The sequence below is a fragment of the Haliaeetus albicilla genome, chromosome 1, assembly GCF_947461875.1.
Source record: "Haliaeetus albicilla chromosome 1, bHalAlb1.1, whole genome shotgun sequence".
Lineage (NCBI taxonomy): Eukaryota > Metazoa > Chordata > Aves > Accipitriformes > Accipitridae > Haliaeetus > Haliaeetus albicilla.
Window position 1 is genome coordinate 52237235 of NC_091483.1, and position 25949 is coordinate 52263183.

The 25949-nt window shown below is 36.8% G+C and overlaps 1 long non-coding RNA gene across 1 annotated transcript; it reads right to left on the minus strand.

The window, feature by feature from the left end:
- LOC138685650 (uncharacterized) lies at positions 1-25949 on the minus strand. Its single transcript, XR_011325006.1, has 3 exons — positions 25836-25949; positions 9977-10175; positions 1-106 (listed from the first exon to the last, which is right to left on the minus strand). It is a non-coding gene; the product is annotated as an uncharacterized lncRNA (long non-coding RNA).

Here is a 25949-nt window from a genome sequence, read left to right on the forward strand (position 1 = left end):
CTGGAATTGGGTGTTCTTGGAGTCTTCTCTTTATCTCTGAAGACCGTGGTGGAGATGCTGTCACTGTTCATACACACATCGTCCTGGTGTCCTTTCCTCTGCCCACCTGAAGGAAATCCAACAAAGAGGCAGATTCCCTGAAACCTAAGGCTTCTTATAAGACACACTGCCATACCAGTGATTTGATAGTCCTTAATAGGACTATAGGACTAGGATAGAAAAGTACAGTAAAAGTCTGTGAACTCCTTTGTATATAATTATATGTGCAGTTATATAGCTCCCTGACCAATTCCTGCTCAGACATGCATTCATGTTTAGATTTACCTCTGCATCAAGCTTGACAGTACTGTTTTAAAAGTTTTTCAATACATTTCAGAGACTACAATCCACTGATTTAAAATCACTGCTTTGTCCAGCAGGTAGTAGATAGCAACAGGCAATGGGCCATGCATGCGACTCCTTGCTTCCTGAAGCACACCTGGCTTACGGCCATTACGGGTGTTTGCCACCCGGGCCCAAATCACTGGCTTCTCCAGTGATATGCCAACGTGTTGGGCAAGAAGATCCAGCTGACTGTGCAAAGCTTTTATATACAGATCATACCACACATCAGAGCAGCTTCCCTTTTGAAAAAGGCCCATTTGGGGCCTGACAGAGAAGGTGACCAATGTGGTTAAAGACAAAGGGGTGGCGGTACCTTTGTCACCTCTGAGATTTACTCAGCAGGGCTTGCTTTCTTATCCTTTGATGTGTACTTCAAATTCTCATTGCAGTGACAGCCATGATTCCTAACAAAGCTAATGGGTATTAAGTAATTTCCAGTCATCTGATCTTGAATTATCTCGTACTGCCATCTTGACTGTGGCATCAGGTAAAAGGGCTATTGAACTTACAGTACAGAAGAGAGGAAATGGAAACTATTGCTATGTTCTACTATTCTAAGCCTGAAAACTAGCAATAGTCTACAATGAGCAGATTTGCAAAAGAATGTTAAAAATGTCAAATCATTTTTGGAAATGTTAGGGACAACCTCAGGGTTTCCCTGTTCCTGATCCCATTTCCCTTCATTCCCAACATGGAAATGTTGAAAGTAAAATTTTTAAAGTACAATGCCTGCTTTAATGCTTTATTTTGCTAAGTTCCAGTGTTGTGTGTGTTCAGTTGATGTATCTTGTGAAGTACTTGCCCCCTGCATCTTGCATTGTTGTCATGGGGACCATATAGATAGGCAGACAGTTATTACACCAGATGTCCTAGTAAATGGTTTCTATTTAAGTCTGTAAAATACTCTCAGAAACTGTGTATCTTAATTAGGCAAAACACTTTTAAAACCCATCCTTATCCAAATAAAAAGGTAAGCATGCTCTAAGTTTTGCTGATTTCTAGATTCTGAATGGCAACCTAACCCACTTCATCAGAAATGTTTTCTGAAGCAGAATGCTATTAAAGGTTCTATTTTACTCTGTGGCCAGCTTATAACTGAAAGCCTAAATGATAGCAACAGCACAGAAGAAAAACTCCAATACTACTTCTGATTTTGTATTAATTTATGCATAATATGGAAATAATTGTTCATCTGGAGTTGTATGGAATATGGAATCTGGTAACATTCAAAATAGCAACAGATTTGAAAGTCTATCAAGTGTCTCGATATCATAAGATGACTTCTGAACGGCTAGCTATGTTCTTTACTTAGCGGTAAATGAATTAAAAAAAATCTGTTATTATGACATATGAAGTAGCAAAGGGGAAATCCATTTCCAGCTTCTAGTTATGTTCAGTCCTTTAGAAAATCTATATAACAGTCTCTGTCTGAAATGATTAAACAATCAATAGCACACTTCTTTTTTGAGAATTGTGTTTTGATAACCTTTCTGCAAGTGCTGTTCTGGACATCCTTCACCACTTGCCTGGATGCATTATCTGTAATTGTCTTTTAATAGACTCAGACTAAATTATTAGAAAAGAATTACATCACCAGGGAGTAAGGGTTGTCAGATACCAGTGAGATGTAATACATCAAATGCTGTTGTGTACAGCCTTATCTCATAGGCTGTTTTTAGGAGACTTTTTCTTAAAAAAAAAAAAAAAAAAGAGCTTTTGACCCTTGTGACCTATTCTAGTTCAGAACAGGTAAAATAAAGAATGCAAAACTGGATGCAGCTCCACAGAAATAATGAATCAATGGCAACAACAACACATCAGATAAATAGTTCAAGACCTGAAAAGCAGATACTGCAAAGTTTCTTTTTAGGAAAGCATATGTTTTGCTGCTCCACAACTAAAGGCAGAGTTCAGCAGCAAAGTGTAGAGAGGTTTGCTTTGGCACCACAAGTTATTTACTGTGTTCCTCCAAAGTACTCTTCTACTTCATTGAGAAAGCATTTGAGCAGTAGTTAGACAAAGCCTGCTACTCTGGAATGCCTGGGTTTTATCTCTGTCCAAGCAATTTACTTGATCAAGTATTTAATGGTCTTACGTACTGAGTGTCTCATCACCTACGTAAAGATATTAACAATTAACAGCTACACATATGTTGACAATATTTAATTAGAAAGTGTATTTGGACAGTGTTTTGGTATCCATCAGCAAAACGTCTGAGAGAAATGCATGGTTTCTTGTGTTAATTTTATGTCTTATTTTATGTAATTATACTATTTCAGTGGTAAGTTTTAATAATTGCCTCTACAAATGATTAAAAATCAGAGCTGGATGAGAACAGCACCCCAAATTTAGAGTCAGGAAAAGTTAATTTTGCTTTATGGTTACTGTACCTTGAAAGGAGCAGTGCCACAGGCCAGATGAGTGGCTGGGCACTAGAAAAGAAAAGGAATCCTCCTCCATATGTAGGTGCTGACTAAGTTGAGGATCACTTATACAGTGGAGGATTTTAGCAGGAACACGAGCACGAGGGAGAGGAAACCCAGCCTTCATACGCGAGCTATGCTTTGCACATAGAGTTAATGCGCTGAAGAGCAGGTGGCAGTGAGGAGCGGTGGCTCACACTGTGACCAGGAGTCTTTCTTTTCTTTATGGACAGAAGGGCTCAGAGTAAGAAAATCTAAGTGATGGAGGAGCGAAGGTGCGTAAGACCAAAGTAATTTCTTCTTTAGCGAAAAAAGAAGCAAATATTTGCTTCCCAGGGTAGGGAACATGCTAGGAGTGGGATAGTTATGTTTCCTAGGCAGTAGCAAGATCATTTCCTTGACTGACATGAGAAGCTAAGCTTTCCTCTCACTAGTCTCTTGTGGGCTTGCGTGCTTCGGGGCATACAGGAAATTTGCCTTGCAGCTACTTTATATGGGTGGACTAGAGGGGAAAGCCTCTACATAACATCACCGGTCCTCAGTGCACCTATGCACAGGGTAGGATTTAGACACATGAGTTTATTTTAGACCTGCAGCTGATTTTTTTTTGTTGTTTTATTGTGGTGCTAACTACACTGTGCTTTACTGATGATACACTCCATAAATGTTTCCCCTTACTACTTAGACTGTTCTTGATTTTTAGGAAAGAAATAACATGAGAAAAGATTTCTTACATGGACAATCTGTCTGTGATAAATACAATAGAAAATACAGTGGCTGATTCTCTGGGATTTTATCTGTGAGGTGGGAGTCTAAATTTCAGCAGCTGAGGTCTCAGGTGCTTAAGGTATGAATCTAATGGAGAATACACATAGTCTGATTTTTCAGAAAAAAAAGTTTAGCTTAATATACTCAGTACTTTTTGCCAAAAACTACAAATGAATTTAACACTATTTTGACTTTTCAGGGGCCAAGCTGTTTGTGCCATCAAGTTCGTTATTTATAGAAGTGAAAAAAAAATATTCTTTGATAGCTTCTTGAATATTTTCTTTTCTTTGAAAATGAACTATTTGCATAATCTTGAATGAAATAACAGGTTTAGGCCTATTATTACATAAAATATTGCCGTTTCTCCCCAAAGGCAGGGGAGGTAATATGGATTCTGCCATTGATCTGAGTAGTTCTAGGACCTTTCTGAGCCTTTGAGAAATGAAAGTCAGGAGCTGTGCTTCTCTGAAGATTTTGGAAAAGCACTATTAATTAAATGTACCTTTTTATATTTAATTTAATAGGATAGTAGTTTTTGAAAGGCATTAATTCTGAGCCCAGCTGAAATCAGTGAGGGTTCTGTGATTCACCATCTTAGGGCCAAGACTCCAGCAGCTGTGAAATTCCCTAGGTGTTGCTTTTGCAAGTGCTCTAAAGAAAAAGAAAACAAAACTGAAAACTGAATGACATAACTACATGCTGGAACACTGGGCCTGGTGAAAGCCACCTTGCAAAGCTGACACAAAATATAATTGTTATTGTTCTTGAAAGACATTAAAAGATGTGTACAGCGTTTATATTTTCTCTGATTTGGTAGTTTATGGTACTGGAAAAAACATGCTGCAAAATAAATTTTATAGAAGCCTGTTATTTGTTTTGATAAATTGGAAATATCACACAGGAGGGAGGGAAAGGTTATTTTTGTATCGGAAGAAAGAAACGGTTATCAGTTATCCACATTATCCACATTGTACCTGTACAATAGAACTTAGCTTGGAAACTAAAAAAAAAAACCAGCTCAGAGTTCACAAACAAGTTTTAAATAACCTTCAGAAATCTATAGTTTGCCTTTTCTCTAGATATTAGATTCAAGAATAATGAGAGAGATATTTAGTACAAGTTTGATTTATGTTTCCATTTATTTTACCAATGGAAAGGAGAGACTGAAGCTTCAGATAGAATAAAATTTACAGAATTATGTCTGAGCTTAGTCCTGAAGCCAACTACTTTGAAAACTCTCTCCCCTAGATATGACCAGCTGGTTTTGTTGCTGAAACTTCTGTGAATATTCTACTGCCAGCAGCAGTTAAAGACTTTACCCTGCAAGAACTGTTTATAATGAAAACCCCATTGAATTCACACATTTTAAATAGCTGTGGTATTAATAGGCATTTGATGCTTTTATCCAAAGACAGAAATAAATTAGTCTTTCTATTAAGTTCAAAGAAGTTCTATGTATCTTATGCATGGTGAGCTCCATCGAATCTATTACTTTTAATCAATTGCTAGTTCATTGTTTCCTTGAATTGTTCATGACTGTAGCTGCTATATGCAGACTGGCATACTGTTTACATTTTGAGAGGAAATACACGCTAGAATTTTTTTAAGTAAAAGACACAATCAATTATTAGGTAGTGTAATTCCTTTTCTAACTTGCAACATATGAACTGCAGATTGAAATGTTTGCTTATAGAAGAGTACCAAAATCTGTCTGAAGATTTCTAGACATGGAAAATGATTGGAAAGTGTTCTTTTCCTAGATATCTGTTCCATATACTAATCACTTTCTTAAAGTGTGTGCATTATTTCTAATCTGAATATGATTAGCTGTATTTTGCAAACAGCTTGCTGTTTTTCAAAGTCCATAAAGCAGCTATTTAGATGTGATTCTCTTGTTAAAAGAACTGCAAAATCTAATTTAGATTTGGTACAAGAAAAAGAATTAAAATAAGGATTGGGTGCATGGAAAGGAATTAAGTAAGATTTTATCATCATTGGATTAATTTTTGTGTACATGCGTGCAGATTAAAAATTGTGCCTATATGTATAATGTTACTATTGCTTTCTTTGTATAAGATTTTCTATAGAAGTTAGTGCTGAGAATTTTTTAAGAAAACAAGAGTGATGGCATGGATCAACTGCCAAAGAGAGGGGGGTTTGGATACTGTGAGATTATAGAAAGAAAGGTAAAATAGGTGAAGAGGAGACAAGGGTGAAAATGTAGGCAAGTCTTAAAATATTCAAGATCCTAAAAATGAGGCAACTGTATCAACTTTACAAGGCTGTTACTAGTGGGAGAATTAAAGCAGAGGATGGTTTGACCAAACCAGGAAGATTAAAAATATGTTTTTGAGTGACCTCAGTGAGAACAAGATGCGTGTCACTGAAATGAAGTGTTGATATGATGGGGAGCTATTTGTCAAGGTTTGGGCATTTACTCCACTGTAACCTAGGAGAAAGAAGCAATGAACAGGCAAAAATCAGATTGTTATTACAGCTTGTTTGTTGGAGGAATTTATAACTCACAGGTTGCGGGCCTGGGTACTGGGAGGTCATGGGAGGTGATGACTGGACGGAGCTAGACTGATGAAGGAGTTAAGTTGAAAACCAGAAAAGGTTTCAATGATGGTGTTGTAATTACATTGAGATAGTAGTGTATTTTTCATGATGATGCAAAGCTGTTGACAATGCATGGAAGTTTGTTTTAATACAAATTCCTTAATCTAAGCATTTTCAAAAGCTTTATGATAACATTTTAATTAGAGATCCAATAAGACTTTATATGATCTGGTGCTTTGCACAGTAGTCATAGAGTTTGGAACAACACAGCTGGAGACTGTTGACACATCAGGTGAATCTCCCCTGTCGACTTTTTGGATGAGTATGGTGCACTGTAATAATATAGCATCAGAGGAGATGCTTTCCCTGATAACATTCCATACAGTCAGAAAACGCATCTGAGGTAGAAAGGATATTTTGTTACCTACATTTTATGTTGGTTAAGTGAGGACAAGTAAAGGTAATGGCCCCGATGAAAAAAATCACATAATGAATAGAGACCTAAATGACTAGTCAAAACTGTCATGGAAAAGTTTGTGAGAGAGGTGGAAAGTTATCCCAGAATCTGAGAAGAGCTATAGACCTTTTCCTCATTCTGGAGTCCTAAATGTTTGACAAGATGTTCAATGATTGTTGTTATTTTCATTCAGAATTAATTTTCAACACAGAGATAAAGAAGCAATTATTTCAAAAGAAAGCCAGGATTGATACCATGCTAAATAAAATTTGAAACTTTTTTAATTGCTTTCAGTCTTTCTGGCAATAAATGAAGAAAGTGCTAATGCAGAGTGAAATTTAGCTTAGCTGCATTTGATTCCATGGCAGTAGACAGCCATTGTCCCTTCAGCTGAGCTGCCAGAATACCCTGTGAAAAAAACTCAGATCTCTTGGAGTACTGCTGTTTCTGTCTCTCCAGTTTCAGGTTTAACAAGGTTGGATATTTGATGAGATTTGGGATGTGGTAACATAGCGTGTTTTGATCAAGATTTGAGCAAGGTACAAAGAGATTACTGCATATTTTATAGCTTTATATTTTTTGCAAGAGTAGCATTTATTTTAGTTATTATAATGTAGGAACTTGCTATAGAAAACAGATGACTGGAGATCAGTTTATATAACCAAATCTACATGAGTTATAAGGACAGCTACAGAATTTTTTTTCTGAAGAACTGAGATCTGAAAGAATGTGATATAACCCAATATGTAAATCCTATCTTGACAACTGTCTGCATATGGAGATTCTACATACCTGTAAATAAGTAAGATTTATTATTTCATTTCTGTTTTTCAGAGTTTTGATGCTCTGTCTATAATGACAAGTCTCTGAGATTTTCTTTTCTGTGGAATCTTCTCTTTCTGCCAATATGCTCTAACTGGATTCATACATTTAATGAGAACTTTCCCTTGAAATCTGGTCACTGATAGTAACTACACAACACTATTACTTTCCTGTCACTGCTTGGATCATGTTATTATATTCTGTCTCGCTTCCTCTCATCATGTTAAGGTTTGTCACATTTATCAAAGAAGAGAAAAGCTGGAGACCATTGTACTGTTTAGAAACACAGGCCAGTATTTTGAATCCTGATGCATTTGTTTAGACATTTAAATACATTATTTGAATTTAAAATGAAGCATCAAATATTAGGAAAGCTGGTTAAATTAGGAAAATTTCTTTAAAAAGATATGATCTTTAGAAGAGGATGCAAAGACCAGGACTCCTAATGATGGTGTTCTAATAGTTAAGGATGGCACTACCATAGTGAGGGTGGAGGGTGGTGTGCAGTTCACAGCACCCGCCTATGAGCAATAAAAGCATTTATCCCAAAGCATGCAGCTTTGTGTGAGCTAAGCTGCTGCTGCCATTTCTGTTTCTGACATATCTTTTCCTTTTGAGTGTTTCCTGTGTCAAAGCAAGCTGTTGCTGCATTGAGAGCAGAGTAGAAGGATGCTAGTAGAGAAAGAAATGAACTGCTGGTGAAAAATATTTTCTGTAAATGATTACAAGTTTTATTTCAGCTGAGATTTCAAAGTTCAGAGACCTAAGTGTCTCATTTCCTGAATTCCTTAAAAAATTCCAGCCACAAAGACCCTATAAGGGAAGGTAAAAGTACATCTGCATAAATTAAAAAAAAACGAAAACAATTAAGTGATGGTTTGATGATTATTAGGCAACATTTGTACCTGGAACAATTATATATTGAAGTCAAAAGACTTAGGACTTGTGATACTGTCTATTATTCATTGACATGTCTGCGTTGCATACAGAGGAAGGTACAAGCCATGCTCCAAGGAGCTTTGCTGTTATGTTCATGATTAATGATTGTGGCATTCACGCGGACTTGGGCAGCTCTCAGTTTCAGAGACCTGTATCAATAAGCCTGATATTTAGGGAGAAAAAAAGAAAAATAAAAGCATTGATGATAAGGCTTGGTAGGTTCTACAGTTTAGCTGAGGTTTTTAAAATCCATGTCACCCAAAATCACCTTTAAGAGGAGTTTTTTGGGGCCTGGGTGAAGTGCTGCTGAATTCTTGACCAGACATAGTAGATCATACGCTTCTGTTTCATTTTTCAGTCATTACGGCAACTATCTACCAGTTGTGTCTGCTTCCTTGATCATCAGGATGCCAAGAGAAAGATAGTCCTGGGATTGCCATTTTAGTTGATCTTATTTTGGCAGAAAATCCTTCACCCATGTGCAGAATCACATTCCTTTCTCAAGCCTGGATTCGAGCTAAACCTCCTCCTCCTTTCTTTGGTCAGACAAGTTAATTGTGCAGATGGCTACAACTGCACTGATAGATTAAAATTAAACACTACATGATTGTGAATTTTAATGGTTTCTTTGTCCAATTCTCTTCTTGACGCAGTCCAGACATTTATCAGTGACTATATTTAATGCAGTTATAAAAGATGCAGTCAAACAACATATAAACCCTAATGTGTTAAAATGATAGAAAGGTTCAGTAGTGACACAAAAGCTTTCATTCCCAGATCACAGAAATGAGATACGATCTATTGTACAGTCTCCATCACCTTCATTGAGCCCATTAGCTACTTCCAACAACAATTACTAATAGTGACCAGTATTCTTGCATGAACTATAACTGTAGCATTTCTCATAGTTATATCTATAATATTTGGGTATAAATAGCTATTTTAAAAATAATCCATGAGAATTAATCAGAAGAAAAAGAGAACATACAAATAGCTGGAATAAAATTCTAGTCTCGGGGACAAGCATTTGCTACTGATTTTTCTGGAACAGGGATTTTGCCATGAATGGGTTATCCCAGGAACTAAGCTCTTATATTCTACTAAGTAAGGAAAACAGGACTTGACAGGATTCCTGTCCTTTTTGACAGGAATGTTTTGACTTTCAAACAGTTCTCAGGGGGCATTCTCAGGGTTTTTGTTCAGCTAAAAGCAGGCAGTTTCCATTGTGGCAAGGCCAGTGAAGGATTACTTCTGCAAAGTTTCTTATTTCAGTATGGAAACTTAGAGTGTTATGGCTTAATTGCACCTGCATACATAATACCAAGTAGAAACAAATCAATGTAATTTAATTCAGAACAGCAGCTAAGGAAGCATCACAGAAATGATATTCAGACTGATCAAAATTTAAATGAAGAAAGATATCAGGGCCCTTCATTCATGAAGCACTGTTCTGAAGGCAACTCAAAGCTCATTGCACTGAAAGGCTGGAAAGTGATCTGAATGAATTTAATGAGAGACAAATTTCATTAAAAGAAAACAACCTTAAAAAATATCTGTCAAGCATGCTTTCCTCTAAAACCATTTAATAGATGTTTATGCAGTTTAGTGAAAAATCCTTAATCACCAGGGAAAAGTGGTTGCCATCCTTCTTCCCTTCATGTCCTTGGGTAGACAGCAGCACAGTAGGTGATGCTGGGCATGGCACACCTCTGCCCTTCGCTTCAGGTTGGTTTGGATAGCCCAGAGCCTAGTTGGAACGGGATTGCTTGCTTTGGTTGCTTTGGAGAGAAAAGAAGGAGGCCAGAGGGTGGAGAATCTAAAAGCTGGAATAAGAGACAAATTAGCTTGGTTGCTGGAAGGGGCCGATCACTTCCTGAGTAGAACTGATGAGCTGCCAAGGTCTGTCACAATGAAAGATGCCAATGCCTCCTGGGGGACCGCGCTGCAGACTTCCCTCTCAACGCGCCTTCGAAGGAATTTTGAACAGACTCATGCCAGACAAATTGTTATTGTGCCGTTGTTCCCCTTTCACTGTAAATGCTGGAGTTATTTATTAGAAATGGCCTAGGACTGTGACATCACTCTAATGTAAAATGGGGTGGTTTATTCGGTTGGAATCAACATTTTATGTATGCCTTGAATTGGCAAGGCAGAGTGTGAGACTCCCTCATTTTGCCCCTGACTATCAATTAGTCAGACATTAAAAGCAGTTGAAGCAGAAAAGGTTGGCTAGGTACCACGAGCACTGGAAAGGTTTTTTTGGTCACTTAAATAAATATATTTTCTATTTAAAGACACCTCATGAATTAATTCGCCCCAGAATGTCAATTTAGCTGAGCTATTTTGGTTTGTTAGCATCTTTTTTAGTTCATCTGTAAGAAAAAAAAAAATCAGATAATTTATGCCAGTGCTGATAAAACTTATCTGTCCGATTAATTTACGTATACTACTGGTGCAAAGTGTCATGTATTCTGGAGTTTTTTTCTGGTTCCTTTGCCCTGCTGTTTTTTAAATTAATGCAGATTCTGTCCTTTATCCTCTGGTGGCAGTGCACATCTAGACATATCTTTCCTCCCCAGGTTTTTTATCAGTTTGTCGTAAATAAGTTTCCAGTTCAAAGTTTTGAAAGTTTAATGTAGACAGCATTTTATATTCTTGAAAATAAGTCTATAATGATGATGATTTAGATGGAAGGTTAGCTTTAATTTGTTTTCACTGCTAGTTAGACTAGTATTTCGCACCATAATAGTAATCTCAAGTAATATATTTGGTTGAAAAAAAAGGTGGAAAATAATAATTTCATTGTACTTTGTAACAATGCATCGTTAAAGAGTAAAAGATGGGAGAAACTGCAAAATTTGGATTGCAAAACATGCAGAGTAAAGTAGATACTGAAGAAGCTTTATGTACAATGATAGAAAAACATGGCTTTCTATTTGTCTCGTAGCCTGAGCACAAGCTTTACATAGTCAGTGTCAGAGACAGTATCTTCAGAGAATCAGTTATTTAAATATGGCAACAAATGTTTTAAAAACATTCTTCAATTACAAATTCATTACTAATTCTACTATTACTAATCCATCACTAATTCTACTAATCCTATAACAATGGATTGTATCATCCCATTATAGCACAAGGAGCAAACGGTTTTGTGTCTTTGCCATCAATGACTAAGCTTAGGCCTTTAGATCAGGCCTCAATGACCTCAAAAAAAAAAAGACTTCTTTTTAAAAAAGAGACAGTTCAGAGATGAAGCTGAATATTCCATATTTTATTATTGATTTTCTTTTTATGCAAAATGTTGCATTTCTCATCATAGAATTAAATATAGGAAATGTAGAATTTCTGTTCTGCTGTCTACCCAAGAAAAGTGTTTTATTCAGTCTTTAAGGCTAACCTTATTTATCTGAGGGTTATTTTATTCTCAGTCTTTTTTTCGATCTTTCCTGACTTGTTTACAAAACCAAAACTGATTCTCTAAGTTGCTATAGATGCTATCAGAAACATTTCAACATTTCATTAAAAATTCTTTCTTTTGGGTCAGTTTTTAGAAGTTTTCATTTAGTTTCAGAAAAATCCTACCCATGTATAAGTTTCTTCCGCCTCCTCTGACATCATTAAAGCTTTGGCGTGACTTTCAGGTTTTATCCCAAGTTGAATGCACTGCTGTAGTTTCCTGTCAGAAGGAAAAGTTTGTAGCATTTGCCAGCATTGAAGGCTCCTGAGACTTTGTTCAGTTGCCTGAGCACAGCTGCCTAGTGCCCTCTGAGGTGTCCTGGGGTCTGCTGCTGGGTCTCCAGCTACTCCTCCCGGAGGGAGGGAGTTTCCCACAGGTCCTGCACTGTATCTGCCAACCTCATGCTGATGTTTCAGCATATCCCATGTGGCACAAGGTTCTTATAGGTGAGCAATGGAATCCAGCTTTGGTTTTGATTTATGCACCAGGAAGCTGATGTCTGGAATCCATGATGATAGCTATATTGTGAATTTGAGTAATTAAAAGGCTTCTGTATCCCCTCAGTGATGAGTTCAGACATTTCCTCTCTTTATTTTCTGTTGTCTACCACCATAACCATAATTTCTGCACACTAACTGTAAAAAGTCATTTCTTTCACTTACACAGCCAGAAAATTTGTTCGCCAAGCAAAATCAGCATCCAGGTGTCATAAAACAAAGCATTAGAGTTGCATGATAAGAATGCAGATTAAATAGGAACTTTGTTGATGCAAGCTATCAAACACAGTTCTTATTTTCTTCCCTTTTCTAGCACGCTGCCATGAATTTAGTTTTGGTTGCCTTAAAAGATACTGAATTTTGGTAAAAACAGCATTTTCCCTACAGTTTATCACCTGCTGAACTGAGAAAACACATGCTCATTTGCATCAGTTATTTATGTTGAATTTTTTAGAAATATCATTGAATTTGACTTCACTAGTGAGGAAGCTGGAGGTATCGATCAGTTATTAACAAGTTATTCTAAATAAGCAATGTAGATCAACATTTAGAGGTAGTTTGTACTCCCTATATATCATTCAAAACCTTGAGCGATGGAAATGCCTTTTGTAAATGAACTCTGTGGAACAGAGTTCTGTAGTCATACCAGCTCGTGTGACAGACATGGCACTGTTGCATTTATACTCTATCAGATAATAATAAAAAAAGCCTGTCATTCATGCTTTTTCCTGAAGATAAAAAGGGTGAATAGTCCCTGTTTTCCTTAGAGCACAGGAAATGCAGAAACTGCACTTCTGGTGGAGGTGCTTATTTGTTTGTCTACATAGAGACTAGACAAAAGCATCTCTATTTTAAATAGGAATAACTTTCAGAAGCCAAGAAGAAAGAAAAAATGTAAAACCTCACTGAGAGAGAAAAGGAATATAGCCTTTTTTCTTACAGGCCGCAGCAATAAAACAGAGACAACAGACGTGGTGAGTCCTGAGAAAGAAATGTTTCATGACTGCACAATACAAATTCAAGAAAATTCAAACTTTTTTTTTGACCTAAAAGCAACTTGCTTTCCATTTTTCTTCTGAATGCTTTCAGTGGCAAACATGATTTCATTTCTGCAAATTTAAGGAATATGCAAGAATTTGCATGTAATTATCAAATGGTATCTGGAAGACAGATACACTTCTATCTTCCAGAAGAAATGGAGTTTAAACAAAGTTAGCTGAATTCTTGGCAGAAAGTAAGTTATTTGAATTTTTGGCAGAACAATTTCTTCTCTTATGAGAAGAAATAACATTTCTGCTGTGAAAAAGCAGAATGAGATAAACATGTTCTCAAAAATATAACATAAAGGAGCAGGGCCTGTAAAGGAAATAATTGGCTCTCTTAAAGGATTGGGCAGATGCTTACATCCTAAACAGCAGTGGCCTAAATTTCCTGGAAAAGAGTGAATAGAATCAGAAATATGTTTTTTCTGTTTTCTTCTTCTTCTTTAGGATAAGTGAGACTGGAAAATATAAGCTACAATAGACCGTGCTTTGAGGACTATGCCTAAATCAGACTAAGACTAAAGACTTTTGGGGAGAATGAAAATATTAGAACTTCTTACTTGAGCCATTTGTTCCTGACACACAAAGAGAATGTAGATTATTTATGAAATGACCTGTTCTTTTGAATTACTTATTCTGTTCTATCTGTTTCCTCCTACCTCTGTTCCTCTGAATGAATGTCAGCTATTTACATGCTTTTGAGAGTTTCCTTATGCACTTGATGATGATCAAAGGATGGATTTTTTATAGTACTTAGGCTTATGAAGATGCAGATTAGCACCGATGAGAATTAGATACTTAGGTACCTTTGAAAATCTCATTTGATGGCTGTTGTTAAGAGCTGTAAATTCCCTTAAAATCTAGTCATGTATACTTGCATCTATCCATATTATTGAAAGGGACTGTGAATCTGGATTTATGTAATGATTTTTTTCAGCTGATTTGTAGACCTTTGAGAATAGATCAAAATCCACTTTGATTTTCCAAATGGACATTGAATCATTCTTTTATTATCCTCTCAATATCAGCTGAACAGTTGGATAAGAGGAGAGGTATCCCATTCTTTTATTATTCTGGACAGAAGTGGGAAAGCAGTAAAGTGCTGAGAAAAATGGCGCAGAGAGGGAATAAAATTGTAATAAAGATGTTTCTAATCTTGTTGCTCATTCTCTATTGTAGGCAGACTGCTAAAAACAGGCTAGGGGGTTATTATACTATGGGAAGTATATTATTCAGACATACACAGAAACAGAATTGCAATGTAACCAAAAATCAAAGTATTTCTTCTTTTCTCCCCTTTATTTCTGTCTCCCGGTGCCCTAAGATCTGCGCAAAAGGCTGAGCTGTGCGTGAATCTTTCCCCATCCATGTATCAAAACTTCAGGTGGTGGCAGAGAGTCCGGAGATAAGTTTGCACTAATGGTCCTTAGCAATCGAAATGTTCAGATCCTGTGGTGAAGACCTGTGCTAACCATGGTCTCAGTTACAGCTGTTCACACCATGAGAGTTTCCATGTGCTCCATAACTATCCCAGTATCCAAATGAATGTGTGATACCCAAATTGCAGACTGGCAGCTGGCAGGCTGGGTTTTGTCAAGCTTTAGAGTTTTATGAAGAGTTTTACGCTCTTCATAAACAGAGCTTTTTCCTAACAGCGTGGTTCTCTAGGAATCATGTTTTTTCCTCAAAGCTACATATTTGGAGGTCATGGCCATCCTGTTCCCAGCTGGCACAGGGCTCTGTGAGATTTCTGAAACAAATTTAGTTTTAAAGCACCTTCTAGGGGGTTTTGAATTATGCTTTGTTTTTTTAATGGCTTCTGTCATAGCAAGCATTAGAAAACTGGAAAATTAGATTAAAGCTAGTCTTCCACTCCCTTTCTTAAAATGCACAGAACTTGTATCTGCAGCTGAGGTTGTGGTCTCTATGCATGTTTGGATTACATAAATTTAAACACCTTTCATTTTATCTTAGCAGCAACTGCAGAAAGTTGAGGCAAAAAAAGCTTATTTGTTTCTGTTTCCAGAATAATTCCTGGTTTGGGCTAGTGAGTTATACTGGGAGTTTCTCTGTCGTTCTTTTAAATTTTCTTTTATTATTATTTTTAACTCTGGTATCACTGTTAAATGCTTTTTCAGTGTAATGTATTTAAAAGCTTCTAGACACTCTGTCATTTCTGCAAAATGTTGAAGATAAATACATAATGTAATGGATGAAAAAAAGGCTGTGCTTCACCTTTCCTAAAACAGGATTTTGTTTGCCCTTGCATGAAATATTAAGGAACCTACAAGCATGTCTCAATCCTTAGAGACGGAAGAAAAAACCCACATTGTTAGAAACTCACTCACCTTTCAGGAAATTTTTAGTTTCAAGCCATTCAAAATATTTCTTGACTTCTTCCCCCTCCATCTGACACAACCAGTCATGTCTGTGACCACCTCATCTCTTCAGTGTCATGTAGCATGCCAAAACCATTTATCTGGGTTTCTGTAACTCCTATTCTAGAGTTTGCAGAATGGACCATAAAATGGAGACATGAAAAATACTCAAACTAAACATGGAAAAAATTGACTCTTACTCCAGATCAAGCAGTCAGCAGTATCAATTACACGGAGCTACTGTTGCTGGTACTAGGTAATGAAGTGGAAGAGCAGAGTGTTATTACAATGCAATACAAAAGCTGTGTTAGAATATACATATTTGTGTATTTACTCCTGTTGCTGCTTTTCAGGTCATAGCTAACAAGGATTTTATTTCAATTCTAACTATCTGATTCAATCCTTTGGATTACTGAAAGTCATAAAATGATAAAGACACATGTATCAATAATTCACACAACATAAAAATTGAAAAGAAAAGCAGGACATGGAAGACAGAAAGAAAGAGTCTGAAAGACTAAAATAATAAACATTGATTTTCCTCTCTGATCCTCTTTGATCTTCAGAAATCTTTTATGAATACTAATGTTTGTAGTTTTGGTTTTTTTTCCTGAGGATAGTAAATGCAAGAGCTATTCTATTCAAAATTCCTCTTACTATTCCTGCTTCATTTTACTGGTGGTGTAACATTTGGATTCCTTAAGCTCAAAGGTGATTTCTTCCTTGGGCAAGGAAACTTTTAACCCTAAACATATAAGATACATAAATTTACACTTCCTGTTGCTAAAGGAAAGTCACTAATGAACTTGCATATGTGCTTTACTTTATGCATTTAAGTGTCCCCTGCTTTCAGGAAATTTAAGGAGACTATGAACCATAACTTTTTACATGATCTCTCTTGCCACTCCTACCAGTTCTTACAGAAAGCACTTGGCAATAATTCATCCTGTAATAGCACCGGAATGCAACATTCTCTCTCGCTCTTCTTTTCCTCACTGAAAGTCACATGTACTTTTTCTGGTTTTGCTTTTTCTGAACTCTCTAATAAAACAACAAAAAAGTTATTACATATGTATGTATGTTAAAGAAGAGAGTTTTCTTAGAGCATTTTTAGTGCATGCCTGAAAATAGCATTCTGGATTATCTTCCAAACTGATTCTAGCAATGCAATTTTTGATTCATCATAGAATGTTAAAAGCCAACAAAAGAAAGGTTTCAAGTGGAGGCAAGTTGATATTTAGTATCCGTTGACGACTTGATCAAGAAAACATTACATTTCAGGCAGATCTTTTACAAATCTGGGAAGATGGGAAACTGGGATAACTGGGAAGCATATTTTGTCAATAAACTGTCAGACACATGTTCAAGTGGAGCAACTGGAAAATTAATTTCTGATACAGATTGTGACTTTGTTTTGTTGTTTATATTTGGTTGGCTAAGATTTCTTTTTAGCATTCAAGTGCAATATGTATGACTTAATCAGGAATACACTATAGAAAGAATCTTGTTAAAAAGAACAACAACAAAACCCCCAGGAGAAATCTAGGAGAGGCTGTTCTGTTGGTGAGAAGTTAAGCTGCCTTTCCTATTTGTTTTTGTTTCAGCCCATTGCCTTTTATCTGCTCATACCATTATCTAAACTTTTTAATATAATTTCCTCTCTATTTTTATTACAAAAATTAATTTTTCAGAATTATATTTTATTACAACCTGTATCAAAGAAACCTTGGCTACATTTAATGTAAAAATATCAGATTATTTTAGGTTAAATGATTAGTTAAAAGACTAAAGAAAGACTTCTATGGGGATCAAAGACATTCACATATCATTGAAGAAAGGATCATTTTTTTGTCTATTTCAGTTTGGGAACTGGATTTCCAAATCAGCCTTTTTGGCAAGAGCACAGCGGCCACACTGAACAGCTCACTAGCTGATACTGCGGGAAAGCCATATCTAAAAAACCATCACAGCGTGACCAATAAATCTGTGTTGCAGGTAGACAGTGGACCCAATTCATCCCTGACATAACTTCGTACTGGAGAATGGGACAAATTTTGCCTTTCTGTTTTTGTGCTTTATCTGATTCGTGAAAAACAAGTTGGGGATTAAGGCAGGTATTTCATTCTCTATGAGTTTTAAGAACAAGAAGGAGATATATTCTCTGTAAGCTATGAAGAGTGAACCCAGTATTACTGTCATTTTGGGGTCTGTGTGTAACAATGTTTAAGAAATATATGATACAAAATATTAGAAGACGCAGCTCTTATTTTCATGTACCCATAGCTTACAAGCTGTAGACTGGGGACTTCAGGATGCCACATGGTACTCATACAGTATCTATACTGAGAATAAAAGTGTGTGGTAGGAAGGCACCAATCCTTTGATCTTTTGCTGCCTCTTCCCAGCCCACCTTCTGACACAGGACTTATCTGAAATTACAAATGCTACACAAGCCGATGTTTGAACTAGTTTCTGCAAAGGCTTAAATACATTTTGAAAGCAAGTTGCGTGTTGTTAAATTTTACAACTTTTAGGCAGGTGATTTTGTAAACATGAGCGTGCAATTCTTTGCAAATAAATCAATTAATTCAGCTAGAATAAATGCCATGGAAATTAATGGCAGTATTCAAATTACTTCAATAAATACCAAGTGGGACTTAAAGGAGAAATTCTTCTATGGGTAAGCTAGGTTCTTAGAAGAAGATATAACAGGGAAGAGCAATCCATAAAAGAAAAAAGGTAATCTTCTCATGGCAAATCCAGGTTTTTTACATTCCTATAACATCTGAGAATCAATTTGCATTCAGTTATCACAGATATATTTCGCAGGTACATCATGTCAGCCTTCCAGTTTTGTTGACGTTCATACTTTCTGGAACAAAAATTACAATAGTCTTCAAACATTGTACTGGAATTGCAGTTTATGTACTTTAGATGACATGAAGGGTTTTCAAAACATTGGCTTTGAAAGTGTCACCAGCCACAACATTAGAGTGACTATGTTTTAGAAATGCAGTGTGTGGAAGAGTAGAGTGTTGGCATGAAAGTTTTTGTGTCCTTATACCAGTTTCTTGAAAATGATAATTGTTCTTATCTTCTGTAACAGCAAGGGATTTCTAGTGTGCCATTTAACTGTGTGAGTGCAATTTAAAAAAAAATGGTTTACTGCATCAGATTGATAATATTGATTTCATGAACCAAAAACATAGAGATGTGTGACTTTCAAGTAGTAAGACATTTACAGTATGATGTAAAGTTCTAGAAAATATGATTCAATATTTTGTTATGTCTGGAGTGTGTTTTTGGAACATTACCTTTAATGTAAGTGCTGTGGCTGAATTGAGTATGTACTGTCTGCCAGTTGGTAAATGTTTCTTATGCATATTATTGGCCTCTTTTTTCCACATTTGCTTCCTCCTTGTCTGCCCTTCTGTCTGTGTCCCAAGAAGATGAGCAGTAGGACATGGGTATACCATAAAGGTAATATTACTCTGGAGGTTGCTAACAGGCTACAGTCATGACAAGGGTGACATCTGATCTTATTTTTTCATAAAAAGTTATGGGTTATATTCGTAAAAATACAAATGCTTGTGCCTCTGATAGGCATAACTTATTGTAAAATGAAGAGAAATTCATGCATCTATTTTAATTTTTACAAACCAGTTATACTCCTCTGATAATAGCTCATCCTGATTATGTTCTATGTTATGAGAAGGAGTGGGGGCACAAATATGTTCCTCACACCAGATTTGGGGCCACAATGATTGTAGTGCTTTAGTTCTCACTGATTTTATGCTCTACTGCTGTGTTGAAACCATGCAACCATGAAAAGCATTTTATTTGTGTAACTATACAATTACAAAACCTCACTGAATAGCAACTAACCTGTCCTTCCCAATTTCAAAATCAGGAAATGGCTAGAAGAGGGAGAGACAGAAGGAAACATCAAGATAATAAAGGATGGATTCAATGAAGAAAGCATTGGCACCTCTAGTACATAAGAGTTTGGGATATGCTAGTGAAACACAAAATGAAAGGCCTTAATTTCTTAGTTCACAGGTTACTTCTGTTTTGTTCTGAATTGCTTTAAAATTTTTTTCTTCAGAAGACAATATTGTGCCCTGTGACTGTCTTGAACTTATCTATATTTTCTGCAAGCACTAGATTAGTATGCCAGAAATCATGCAAATTTCCCTGCTTTGCAGTCGTAAGAGGAAGTCCCTCATTTTCATTCTCCCAGCTACTAAATGCTCTGTTCTCATTTATTTATTTGCTGCTATATACTTTCACAAAATGGTCCCTATGGTCAGACTTCTTATTTATCCCTCTATACACTTTATATTGCCCATTATCACATTAATCTTTGTAACACTTGCATTTAAATTCAGTTTCTGAGCATCTCATAGTGCACATCTCTGTACTGCATTCCATCCTACATCCTCTCACCTTTCCCAGTGAACTTCCAGGGGAATTGAAATCCTTTATTTTTCTACAGCAAAAAGAATGCAATGCTGACAGCAAAAAATATGAGCCTCCTTTCTGGGACTCTGCTAGTCTTCCTAAACTGGCAAGACTCCATCCAGGTTCTAGGTCAGGTGTCTACTCTCTTTTATTTTCCTGTGTTGCTACTCCAGTGACCTGCCACCGCCATGTCTGTATCTGTGAACTTCTACGTTTGGATGTGGAAGCAAGGGGCTAGTCATGGGCTTTGGAGATCCCTGCAAGCTGGCTGAGGGCTGCGGAGCAGAGGGGTGGCAGGTTGCCCCAGGCGGTCAGCCCCTCCTGGCCCCGGGCAGCGGTGCAGTACAGCTGCAGGAGCTGTCAGTACAACTCACTCTTCAGGAGCCGGTGCTGAGCGTCAGCGTGCCATTCTTAGCAGCACTGCTAATTATTTTCCATGAAATAATAGTTACTCTTTCAAAATGTAACTCCTGAATATAACTGGGAAGTAATTTACAGTGTTTATAAAGGAGGTGTTTTTAATGACCCAACTGCCGTTTGTAGGCAACCAGATCTTCAAACTGTAAGTCTTGCCAGCTATTCCAGTTAATGAGATGTATGTTGTGAGGGTCAGTATATGCCTAATATTGTATATAATAAGTCTCAAGTAGTGTTCTATTGACATTTAATTAGGGATGTTGTGTAGCACTGTCATGGTTTAACCCCAGCCAGCAATAAGCACCATGCAGCTGCTCACTCACTCCCTGCCCCCCTGCCAGTAGGACGGGGGAGAAAATCAGGAAAAGAAATAAAACTCGTGGGTTGAGATAAGAACGGTTTAATAGAACAGAAAAGAAGAAACTAATAATGATAATGATAACACTAATAAAGTGACAGCAGTAATGATAAAAGGATTGGAATATACAAATGATGCACAGTGCAATTGCTCACCACCCATTGATCAACACCCAGCTAGTCCCTGAGTGGCGATCCCCCCGTCCATGTCCTCCCCCCAGTTTCTATACTAGATGTGACGTCCCATGGTATGGAATACACCGTTGGCCACTTTGGGTCAGCTGCCCTGGCTGTGTCCTGTGCCAACTTCTTGTGCCCCTCCAGCTTTCTCACTGTCTGGGCATGAGAAGCTGAAAAATCCTTGACTTTAGACTGAACACTCCTGAGCAACAACTGAAAACATCAGTGTGTTATCAACATTCTTCTCACACCTAACTCAAAAACACAGCACTGTACCAGCTACTAGGAAGACCATTAACTCTAACCCAGCTGAAACCAGGACAAGCACTTACTGCTATATACTTCAGATACTTCCGCTAGTGCATTAAATAATGAGTCTGACGTGTGGACAGTGGCTCTACACTGTGCAAATCACTGAACTATCAAACTCACAGTTTTAATTTAATTTTTGGAATCTTAAGTCTCTAACCAACCTTACGATGTAGTTACCTTACTTTTTTTCCTTATTCCTCTCTATTTAATGATATGTCTGAAGAACTGTCTTGTTTGTTTCAGTGTTCATGGTAACCTCCTAAGTTTTGGGTTCTCACATGTAGTCTCCTGACTGGTCTTAATTTTCGTTGCTTCGTTTATTTGTGGTAAGCTTCATAAAGGTTTTTTTTATGCACTTATATATAACAAGAGATCTTCTTCTTCTCTTAAAAGCAATATTTGTGAACAATTCTTAAATTCTTTCATGAATTCTAAGATCTTCAAAATGTTCATATTTATAGATTTTTGAGTATCATTGAAGTTCTCTTGTAAATTAATAAAATATATCATCTGCTTCCTTTTTTGAACATATGGAATTCGAGCTGATATTTTTTCTTAGGACTCAGACTTCAAACACTATGATCAAAACACAGATTTTGTTCATTTGCTCATTTTCAAATGTGAAATTCCCCAGGCCTTTCCCTTCCAGCACAGAACAGCAATACCAGCATTACAGGCAGTTATTTTTTGTTTTTCTTTTTTTTTTTTTTTAGCCTTGAGTTGAAGTTTTTCTCTGTAGGGCTCATATATTTTTTTGAACTGCTGTATCCACCCTTTCCAATTTTCTGATACATTCCCTTCAAAGCTTAACTGCTTAGTGTGTGAAATTCATCTATCTTCTGGCAAAATCCAGACTTTCAATTTTGACAGTTTATTCTGTATGTTTATTATCTTCTGTATGAAAGAATTCTGTTCCTATTACCCTTATGTATTGTATTTACTTTCCTTTGCTTTTTTTAGATTATCAAGTCACTCTTTAGTTCATTCTTATATTCTATATTAAAATGTGCTTCCAAACTCTCAGATGTGCTTTCTTTTTTCTCGTGTACAGGAAGTATACATGCAATACCCAGGATTTCTAGTAGAATACATTATTCTCCAACATGGGTACAGATAGGCTCTGTGAAGGAGTTTACATACATTCTGACTTATTTCATAACCGTAGTCAGAAAACTTATTTACAGTAGCTACAATAAGCCATGTTCCTTGAAATTAGATCTTAAAAAACATTTCGGAGAATTAAAATGTTGGGACTTTAGTCTTAGTCAGTTATCATTTTGTTTAGTTCTACTCTCTGGACTGCAGTGAGCTGCAAGTAAACTTTAGAAAAAGCTTTCCATGATTTCTCCCTCTTAAATCCTCACTTTTTTTTTGGGGGGGGGGGGGGGGGAGGGCAGAAGGAGGAAAGAGAAGCTTTTTCTAAGCTTGTTGATTACATCTTAATGTCCACGAGCTTGTATTTGTATTTTTTTTTTATTGGGGGAGAGGGGTGGGGAGGGAAGACAGGACTAAGTCAAATCCCCCCCAACTCACTTGCTATGTTTCTTTCCCCATTTTTCTGACACAGTTCTCAGGGAACCATCAAATCTTGAGAGCACTGTAGAAGGAGGCACTCAGAAATCCCCAGCCAGGTATAAGCACTCAGAACTCCCCAGCCAGGTATAAGCACTCAAGCACATGCCTGTATCTTCTTTTTGCTCAGCATGCAGGGCTGCGAGAGCAGCTCCCATCACACAGCTCGCATGGGACTGAGCATTCCCACAGCTGGCTGGCTGCAGGAGACCCTACCTCCATCCTTTTTGCACAGGGAAATGTATGTTATTTGCATACTGTGCTTAATCGAATCTCACTTAAACACTCTTTCTGCCCAACGTAGTCTTGTTCAGTAGTTCACCTCTAAAACATATTAAAGAAAACATCTAAACAGTCCATGCCACATCTTTACCCCAGTAGTTACCAACCTGACCCTGAGTCTTCTAAAGGATGATCTTGGAAGCCTGCTTACATTAAGTCCATAATTCTGCTAGAAAAACTGTAATCCTGGCAATTATTGGTGTGGAAGTATGTAAAGGAAAAGCATTCCTCCAAACCTTTTTACAAATATGCTTTTATTGATATAGAGGCATATTTTTTCTTGAGGTAATGAAAATATTTTGCAGGAAGAATGAATTTAGCATTATAGAAAAGCAAGAACAAGCTTTATACTAACTCTTAGTTAGATGTGCAGGGATTAATTAGCCTATTTTGGGTCTGGATTTGTCAGTTGGGATTTTTTTTAAGGGATTGGCTTCCTTTGAATATAGACATATAGGAAATGAAGATAGGCCAGCTAGTGAGTCCATGAAGGTATACCAGCACTTTTATTAAAAGGTATCAAATAGCTAAGACAATAACACAAAATTTCATTTAGTGAGAATTAGTTTTTTATATAAAAGAGTAACAGCAGACTGTGACCAATCCCAGGAAAATTGATTTTGTGGTATAATGAAACTGAATATTAGACACAGTTTCAAGCTTAATATTATACAAATATTATATCATTGGAATGTTGTATATATTTGCAATTCTTCCTTGCTCTCTCAACACATTTAGTTCTTAGATGTTTGTTCTTCAGAGATTTTTTTCTAAGACAACAGTTGAAGACCAGTTCTTATTAAATTGCAATGAGATTATCGTACTTTCCTTCTTAAAATCTTACGAACTCTTTTTACTTTCATTTTGTTCCATTGTCTTTTTTAATATAACAACACTAACAATTCACCACCTTGTGTTGTCCTGTTCAGAGACTAAGGTTAACACTTGGACTACAAATGAAAAATGGCTGTTTCTTTTCTTTCTCATTAGCATGTTCTTTTTTTTTCTTGGTGGGGTGCATTTTGGATGATATATTTGCCCTACTGAGAGCTGCAGGATTCTGTAAAATCTGTATGGAGACCCAATTCTTCATCATTATCTCCATTCTAAGTATTCTTATAATCACAAATGTGGCAGGGTTTCTGTTGCAGCTTTCTAAAGATGAATAAATTATTCTCAAGTGGGCCATTACCAAAGGTGAAAAACCCCCTCATTTTTTAACAAGTGTAAAATAATAACCATATTCTGATTACCAGAATAAATTAATTAATTGCTAGTAAATGCACACTACCTGAAAAATCATGACCATTCAAAGTGCAGTTACTTTTTTAGTATGTTTAAGGAGAGGAATCACCATCATGTCCACATATATCTCTCCTCTATGCAACTCCTCGCAATACCAAACCAAATTAAAATTAAATAAATCTCACAGTCATTTTGAGTGGAATACTATTTTTCAAATTCCCCCAATAGTCAGCAGTTTCATTGGCCCAGGGGAACATAATTGTTGTATTTATAGAGACAGTTGCTTTAGTATTTTGAGATAATTCATTGGAAGGCTTTCACTACAGGACAGGGAGTTTGAATTACAGATGTAGCTAGTACAGTGGAGTTAATAGAGGTGATGATTCCTGTCAATACTGTCCTATTTCTGTCACTATATAAACCAAAGTGTGCGTTTCTTTGGGTGGCAAGGAGTCCCAGACTGCGTAAGCCTGTATATTAGGAGTCTGCGTGTATGGAGACAGCAATTCTTTCCAGTGAGCAAAATGCAGAACGTGCTCCAGGAATGATTCATAGCTTCTGTTTATCATCATTCTTGCCTCTGCTTTACATACAGCAGTGTCTGTTGAGGAACAGTTGTCTGACCAAGCTGAGGTAAATTACTTACTAAAGAATTTCTTCCCCGATCCTGTGGCTTTTAAAACCATAGTAGCTGACACTAATATAATTTGCTTTATGCACTAATAGCAATGTGTAAAGTCCATCTACCTTTAATATATTCTTTTTCTCAATTTGAAAGCTCCCACTGATGTAATCATAAAAATATCTAATAGAATACTATTCACTCCATTGTAGAAACATATTCTTATCCTGCTTGGTGAAAACATATGCTGTAGGGTACATTTATGCACAAATGGTTGGCAAGTAAGACTCTAAAAGCAATATACGTTCACCATGTATTTCTTCACCATTTCTGTTTCAATTTCCAGCATTCACTTTTATCTTTATGAAAATACCTGTACAGAAAATAAAGAGACTGGTTCTTTTCTTGTCCATTACTGTGCGTCGAGCAGGGTTCTGGCAGTAAGGAATGACACAGGCTTTAATGTATAACATAGACAGCTTGACTTGAAAGAGTGACCAATAGGTAGCATAATTGGCAAAATGCTTTTTGCTGCCCTCTCTCTCATCTGGATTTTTATCAGAGTGTGAGTTTCCTTAGACGTTAAAAAACTTTTTGCATCCCTCGCCCCTCCTCCATCCCAACGGGGTCTGTACCAAGTCTCCCAGCCAGTCACGTCACCTGAGTATCATGGGGGAAAGGAGGATATCCTCTGCTAGGTCCGTCCTCGTCTTCAATGAGATCTGAACGCCGCCTAACGGTCAGCAGCATTCAGTCAGCGGCGAGCCCAGCAGA